Source organism: Fulmarus glacialis, unplaced genomic scaffold (genome assembly GCF_000690835.1).
Source record: "Fulmarus glacialis isolate BGI_N327 unplaced genomic scaffold, ASM69083v1 scaffold23152, whole genome shotgun sequence".
In the NCBI taxonomy this organism is placed as follows: Eukaryota; Metazoa; Chordata; class Aves; order Procellariiformes; family Procellariidae; genus Fulmarus; species Fulmarus glacialis.
This window is the reverse complement of record NW_009196252.1, coordinates 1-8,205: the sequence shown is the minus strand read 5'-3', so window position 1 is coordinate 8,205 and position 8,205 is coordinate 1.

Here is an 8,205-nt window from a genome sequence, read left to right as displayed (position 1 = left end):
TATAAATTTCCCTTTTCCCAAGCATGTCTCTGGTGCTGGTTGATGGCTGGGGAAAGTCTTGCTCTTTGGTTTCAGTTAAAACTTTTCAAGCATCTTCATTTCAGAAAAAACACAACAGTTGAAATGTTGATTTTGCCCCCCCCTGCCTCGAAACTGATTTTTTTCCTCTTTCTTGTGCTGTGCCAGAGCCACATGTGCTGAAAGAATTAACCTAATTAGTCTTCAGAGCTCAGCAGCACCTTCTCCGTTTTTCTCCCTGGGTTGTTTTTCCTCTCTCTGCTCTCCCTCCCCTGCCTGCAGGATTTCCCTGCCTGCTCAGCTCTGCTGCCCTGTGAAGCTGCTTCCCCATCAATCTATTCTTCATGTGATCGGTTAATTCTGCTGCTCTCCCACAATCAATTATCTTCCCATCCGTGAACGCTGCACACACATGCAGCTTCCCCTTCTCTTTACCCCATCCCTCCTTTCCCCACCTTCCCAGTACCATCCGCTCTCCCAAAGGTCCACCCTGCCCCTGCATCCCTCCCGGAGGTGGTGGGCAGCAAAGGACGGGGGGTCCCTGGGGCATTGTAGGGTGAAGGCAGACCCACAGCTTTCCCACCGGCTCCTCCAAATCCCATAACAAAATGGCACGAAGATGTTCTTGGACAGCAGAAACACAGCCCCAGCAGCAACGCAGCCTCTCCTGCTCCCACCAAGGCGGGCTGTAGACCCTTCCTGCAGCAGAAAGCCCAGAATAAATAGGAGCAAGCAGCACCGAGTTCATCCAGCCTGAGCGAGACCAGGCTACAGGCAGGAGCACCATTTCTCTGCCCACCGCTGTGGCAGGAGCCAGGATAGGGTGACCCAAAATGAGTGGGAATCCCATGGCACTCAAAGGAGAAAGACCCCTCCATCAGCACAGGATGCTGTCGGGATCTTTGTGCTCCTGTGATGCTCACCAGTTAGAGATCTCAGGCTGGGCTGGAAGGATAAGTGAGCATCGGAGATGTAGTTGGTGTGAGTGGGAGAGCGATGCCGGTGGTTGCAGCACGGGCTACGTTGCTCATCTCGTTGCAGCATCCTCGCAGCAGGTCTCCAGCGAAGGCGGCTCTGGGAATGCTTTCCCAAGGGATGGGGAGGCCCCTTTCCCACCCTCCTCTCCATAAATCAACCAAGAGGGTTTCCGTGTCTTCCTTGCTGCTTTCTCCACTTCCCCAGGATTTTGCAAAACTGTGTGCTGAACGACCCATTTGGAAGGAAACTGCCCTAAACAACTGTGAACTAGGTAGTAGATAAAGGAATCATTTACATTTCAAATAAATAAAGCATTTTTGGCTTTGGATCAAAACATAGTTGTGTTCAATGTTACTGGTTTCGGAGTGAGTCACTTTTTTTTTTTTTTTATACCCAGGCAGTTTCTCTTTTAAAATGTGCATGACGACTTCATGTAAGCAGGGCAACAAGCAGACTATTTTTTTTTTTCACTATTGCACAGAGTTATCCCCACGACAGAGCCACCGAAGCTTTTCTCTTGCCCTAAAGCCAGTACTTGTTTACGTCTACTTACAACCAAATCACATTAAACAGCCAGAGTGAGCAGCAGATAGCACTCTTGCATGTTGCCACCGTATTTCCAGCTGAGTGTTGCGAATAATTCTACATCCACTACAGACGGAAAACCTTTATAAACTTGGATCAGAGCTTCTGACCGTGGAGCTTCTTCCAGGTGGGATAAAAATACAGAGATTTGTTCCTATAACTACGAAGAAAAGGGCTGGACATGAGCACAGAAGGTAACAAAATGAACCCTGTCCGCCTATAACTATGAAGAGCTTGTGATAACCAGGAGCAGCATAATATGCTAATACCCAAGAAAAACAATACCCACTCTAGCTGGAGACTCTTGGCATGGCAGAAGAAGTCAACCATGAGCCTTGGCTCTCATTCCAGGTGTTGTGCTTAATTGACACCCAAGCGATGGGGGTATCACAGCCTTTATGGTGAGATGATGGAGCTTCTGGTACGTGCTACTGCCCACCTCCTCACTAGGAGCTTTCTGGCACCCAGGCGAGATGGATGTGATGTTTCTGCATGAGCTTCATCAATGGGAAGAGCTGGGAATATGCGTTTAAGTCCTTCTGGATGGCAGAAGTCGGGTAACGGCGTCTTCACAGAGCAATATGATGTAGTAAAGTGAATTCTCGGAGCACCGTTTGATCTTCCAGAGTCTTCAGCCAGAGCAGTAGCAACTGCATCCCTTTAAGAAGACACGTCTGGTTAAGATCATCTACTGCTTCCTCTGAAACGAGATTTAAAATAGGAGACCTCCCCTTCAAAGAGGCAGCTTTGTTTAGCAGTAAAATTGATTAATTACTGGAAGGGATAAAGAAAACAAAGTCTTCTGTTGATCCCACGGGGTAGGACCTGCTGTGGCAGAGATACTCTGCAGATAACGGACGGTTTTACCTTCCGTTACCTCTTCACACCCTTCTGCTCTCGGGCAGAAGCCAAACAGCTTTGGACCGTGAGGGACCGTCGTGTGTTGCTCTTGCCCGGTTTCAAGGGAGAGCATCATCCGGATGGGTGTAGACCCGTCTGCCAGTAGCTACAACACGGACCATCAACTGCTCGGCTCGAGGGCAAGTGAGGACAAGAGCTCCCGCCTGAGCCCGTTTCTACCGCACACGAGTGCTGTCTGCTTTCATCCCTTCTCCCTGGGCACGCGAAGGAGAGAGGGAGATAAGGTAGGACAGGATTTATGTGATCTGGTGTGGTCCAGAGATATGCAGGGCGATGTAAAAAGTATGATTTGTTTCAGCTGGCATCAGCTGAACATCTCGGCTGAGGTATCTCGGCTCCTGTGCTGGTCAAGGGAGAAGAAACCAGCATCTGCGGAAATGAATTAATCCTCCTTCCCTTACACAGCTTTTTTGGAATCGGGTGTGTGGAAACGCTGACTTTCCCCCTTAACTCTTGGGAGAGCCCAGAGGACGGCTGGTTTTCAGATGACTGAGGTCAGATGTGGTGAATCCCCGCAGGCGAGATGTACGGGATGCTTTCAGTAGTGTTTATTGCATGTGTTATTATAACAACACGGCAGGATTTTTCTCCTCTCTCCTCTTCCCTTACGCCTGCCTGCGCAGGTTCTGAGCGTGATTAACCTAGAAAAGCTCCTTGCAATGTTCAGCAAGTGCTGGTTAACTTTCGGAAACCGTCGGCCGGGAAATATCAGCAGCTGGAGGGGTTGGCAATGCGGGCGCCTGGCTCGGTGGTCCCGGAGGCGAGGTGCGTTGGAGCTCTTTCCTCGCAAGGGCAGGAGGGTCAACTAATTCGCTGCTGCTCAGGCAGCTCAGCGTAAAATCATAGATGGAAAAATTCAATAGTTGCACATGAGATCATGAAATAGTCCCAAAAGAATGAAAAAAACCCCCGCCCTGATACCCCTATGGGAGCTCGGCTTCAGCAGCACTCATAAAATCACCACTTGAGCCCTTGGCAGAGTGTTAATTATTTTCCTGCCTATTAGAGCCACGTGTGCAATTGCTCCAGCGCGCGTTAGCGGGGTTAGCGAATTACTCTCCCAAATGGCTTCTTTTTTCCCCTGGTTTTCATCTAGACACAGTCGCCTGGAGACCGGATCCAAGCCTTCTGCTTAATGTGGTGTCAAAAATCTTTGCTCATCAGATGATCCCTTTCCCCTGGATCACTGAGAGGGAACCCATTCTGTAGCGCTGAGATGCCAAAGGAGCTTGCACTGTTGCCTCGGGAGAACTCCAGGGTTTGTGAGCCTGTTTGTTTACTACTTCTCCAGAAAATCGTCCCAAATTTCATATCGTTTCTAGGAAGATGAAGCGGCATGTAGAGGAAAGCAGCACTCTGACAGCTGGGATTCCCTCTAGGTTCGGGATCGTTTCTTCCCAGGAATTGCTTCTCTCTGGGCAAGAGCCGAGGCCAGGCTGTTCTTCGGTTGCTGTTTAATTAGTTCCTAAGTTCTTCTAGTGCAAGTGTGGATCTACATAAACTAAAAATAATAATCTCTATAAGCACCTTTGTAAGGAACGGAGCTTTGTAAGGTCCCTGCCTCATGGCACAGATTCCCCACCTTCCCTTTGGACCTGCCCATCTCCTCCCCTCCCTGTTTCCTTTTTTTTTTTTTTTTTTTTTACCCTGTTTGTAGTTCCTAGTCCTCGCTTCTTGCTATCCATATCTGGGTTGGGATCTCCAGCCAAATACCCCTTGGCAAAGGGGATGGGAATAAATGGCTCGTGGGTGGCTCGGACCCTTCGTGGGTGGCTCTGCCACCACCCAGCTCTGCTGAGCCTCCAACCCGTGCCCCCGTGAAAAGGAAAGATGCTGCTTTTGTTTTTCGACTGCAGTCCCCAGAGATGCTCTAACAACTGAGCTTGACTCCTTGACAGGTTTCAGCTAATAATCACACCCAAATGTGCCTGCAAATATAATCAGTGGTAAATGCGCAGATAGAATCATGCCAGGGAAGAGAAGAGGTGCCATTTAGCAGCTCTAGAAAAGCCTGCAAAGAATCAGCTTTCTACAGACTATCGGTCCTTGGGGAACGATAGCACATGCAATATTCAGTGGGACATGGAAAGGAACACGGAAAGAGCCATAAATATCTCCAGGAAAAAAAACCACCAATGGAGATTATGAAGCTGAAGAGGATCAGAGGTCTGGAGAGCCTCCTCCGCGAGCCACCACGGCTTGAGACCTTCATTGACTCCCCTCCAGCCTGTGCTTACAGTGAGAGAAACCCACGGTGTTTACCCACAACATGATGGTGTTTTGGGCACTGGGAAGGATTCTGAGCTCCAAAAGCTTTATGGGGAGCAGGAGAGGCCGGAGGGGAGCGGGCGCGCGGGGCAGCCTGCGCACATTGCCACGCTGCTCGCTGGAGGAGCCCGGCACAGACCTAATCTCATTACGGTATTTTCCATAACATTACAACACTGACATAATTATTACAGGATTTTCCGTTAGCCAGGCCGTAATTGGAAACTTGCTGGGGGAAACAGTGTCAGGTTCCCTAAATGAAAGTTATCCCGTTTGCTCCCAGAAAAACTCCCAGTGTCTGGTTGTTCCTGCTTAGTCCATCCTGGGTCCCTTTGCTGGTGTCTCCTCCCTTAGGTGTCCATAAAACATCATCATTTCTGAAATCAGCACTGCTTGATCCTCTCCAGAGGGATTATAGCCAGCGTTTTTCACGCTGGTTGTTGCCTTTGCACTGATGGTCAATCGGCCGTGACCGTCTCGGGACTCGCGCTGGGGTGCCGGGCTGCAGCGACCCGCCAGGGTTGCGGATATATATATATATATATATAGGCATGTATGGACTGGGATGGGTTGCACAAAGCTTGGTGTTTTCTAGGTGACATTTCTCAGCAAAGCACGGTAACTGGTGTCATTTCACCTCCTGAATTTCTGTCCATGCATCCGGCCTCCTCACCTCTGCTCCGTGCCGTCGGCCCAAGCAGCCGAGTCCTTTTCCATGAGGGGAGGGGGAAAACTCGCCTGGTGCCAAGAAACTCCAGCCGAGGGCTTTGAAGCTTGCTGAGGTCCAGCGGCAAGAAGCAAGGCCTTGCAATGGAAAGGGCTGGGCTGTTTTAATTGCAAACAGCGTTACTGGCTTTGCTTGTAAAACGACTGCACGCGCTGCCTGGCTGCACCGCCGCCGCGTCCGAGCCTGTCCCAAGCAAGAAGGGGCTCACAGCGGCTGCTCCCTGCATCTGGAGAAGCAGCTTTTGGATGTTTCTCCCCAAGAACCAAAGCAAATGACGGAGCAGGGGAAGGCTGAGCCGTCCTTTCGCCGAGAGCGCTCACGCCGGGCTCCTTTCGGCAAGGCGAGTTGTGCGGCAAACCCTGCTCCGGGCAAACGCTCTTTGCAGGGGGAGAGGCAGGTTGGCTTTGCACGCCTGCTCGTTAGCATGTGGGCTTGATTATGCACAAGGAAGGGCAGGAGGCTGGCAGGGGAGAGAGCGCGCGTGTGTGTGTGCATGTGTGTGTGCACAGTGCAAACTATTCCGGTTGCCGCCAGCGGTAATGGTTGCCATATGGAGGAACGCGCTGAGGATGCGTGGCTGGCTGGGAGCGGGCAGAGCCTAATTCTCACGATGGGTTTAAGCTGCAAAATGTTATTTGTGGGCATCTTTTCCCTGGAGCGCACCAGCCTGGGATGCCGGCAGAGCAGCCGTTTCGGGGATGTTCATGCGATGCGTGTGTAGCCGACGTTGTGACATGAAACCGTCCTGATACCTCTTTTTCTTGCGCCATCTCCCAGTGCGCAGCGTGGGGCAGGGGACAGCGGCATGTCTTCTTGTGCAGTGTTCAGGCTGCACGTTTGCACCCAACCCTTGGCCTTGCAGGGGCCTGGGGGTCCTGCCGAATTCCGGATTTCCGCTATTTCTCCAGATATGAAAGTGTGAGATAAACCGACATCTGCTGGCACATCTCGGCTGCCAGGAGCTTTGAGCCTCTTCTAGCTTCTCCTTGCAAACCCTCTCCTGCGCCGCAGCAGGGAAAGCGCTCGGTGCTGACCTTGCATCCCGGTGGGATTTAAGCCATGTCCCCTCTGGGAACCAGGGCCGCCCAGAGAAGGCAATGGGAGTTTTGTCTACCTGAGGATGGCAATCGCACCCGAGAGGGTCACACGTTTTGGCTGTTGCATGGGGCAAGGGGGGTCCCCTGCACCCCCAGACAAACTGCAGAGCTGGGTGGTTCGGCTGAGGCTGGAAAGGACGATGCTACAGCCCCACGACACATGGGGGTTTGTTTAACCCCCAGCCAGACACTGTTGTTCCGTTAATTTCTGAGTGATCTGTGTCAGGGCTGAGCCTTTGGGTGGAAATTTATAAGCTGCCCTGTAAGAGGTGTCTGGAGAGGCACCAGCTCCTGATGTACAGGGACATCGAGGAGGCTGAGGTTGGCACTGGAGGAGAGGCAGAGCGGAGAGAGCTGGCTATAAAGAAGATGAGAGAGAGCAGGGTTCATCCATCACATTCTTTTTTTTTTTCCTTCTTTCTTATTTTTAAGGTGAAAATGCATTTGCTGCAAAAGTTCTGACTTTAATCTTAATTGCAGTCTTTAGCAGGGAAATCGCCTGGGGTAGTGGGCTCGCTGCTGGAGGGTGATTTGCCACTTTGGTGGCCTAAACCAGCATATTTCTGGATCATTTATCACCCATGTATCACTGGCATTGCCCTGAACAAAGAGGGCTCAGGCAGCGAGGACACGGTGGCACAGCCTGGTCCCGCAAGTGCAATCGGCTCACGGATGCCGCAGGGCATCAGCGCAATGAGAGAGGTCCCACCTCCCCATCTTGCCCCGTTTCCAGATGCCCTCTGCACACTCGCACAGGGAAAGACCTCGCAGCATCGGCTCTGAAAGTGCCCTACTTTACCCCCAAGCTCATCGCCTGTCCCCAGAGCCCTCTTGCTCTGGCAGTTGTACCTGGGTAAGCTCCAGCTGTCGGTTCCATTTATCTGGGCTGCGTTAAGTGCCTGGCAGGTTGCATTATTCTTTAAGTGCGCGTAGTTTCTCCAAAATTCATCTTCTTCCTAGTGAGGCGCAGCAGTTCCCCCAGGCTGGCAGGAGTGAAATCTTGCAGCATCCCAGACGGTGGTTCCCAGTGACCTTCCCCGGCAGCCGGTGGTCGCTGCTGCGGGATGCTGAAACTCCCACATCGTGCTTTTTCCTGGTAATTATGGAAAAGCGGGATTACAGCTTCACCGTTTGGGCTTTTTCTTGTATCCCATCAGCTGTGGATCTGCTTATTTTTATCTAGAAAATAGGATACTGAAGGTATATACCTGTTGCTAATAGATATTTCAACTGAGGTCAAAGTACTGTCCCTCGTTACATCTAGAGGGGTGGAGAAATGCAATTAAAAGCTCTCCATTCTGCTAATAATAATTAAACAAGTGCATTTATTAGCCAGGGCAGCTCCACTTCTGATTAGCATTGGTAGGATCCAGGGGTGACTAACGAGATGACATTAATGGTGAACTATCCTGCACTGGGACTTCTGTTCTGGAGTAAAAACCGAGATGTCCAGAGGATGTGGAGCAGGCTGGGGGGAGGGAATGGAAACTCGGATTTTTGTATCCCAGGACTCGTCGGGCATCAGCAAAGCGGAGCTGGGACCTGCGCTGGGTACCGCCTGGGAGCGACAGCTTAAACCACACCCCTGCCAGCTTCCAGCGCTCGGAAATG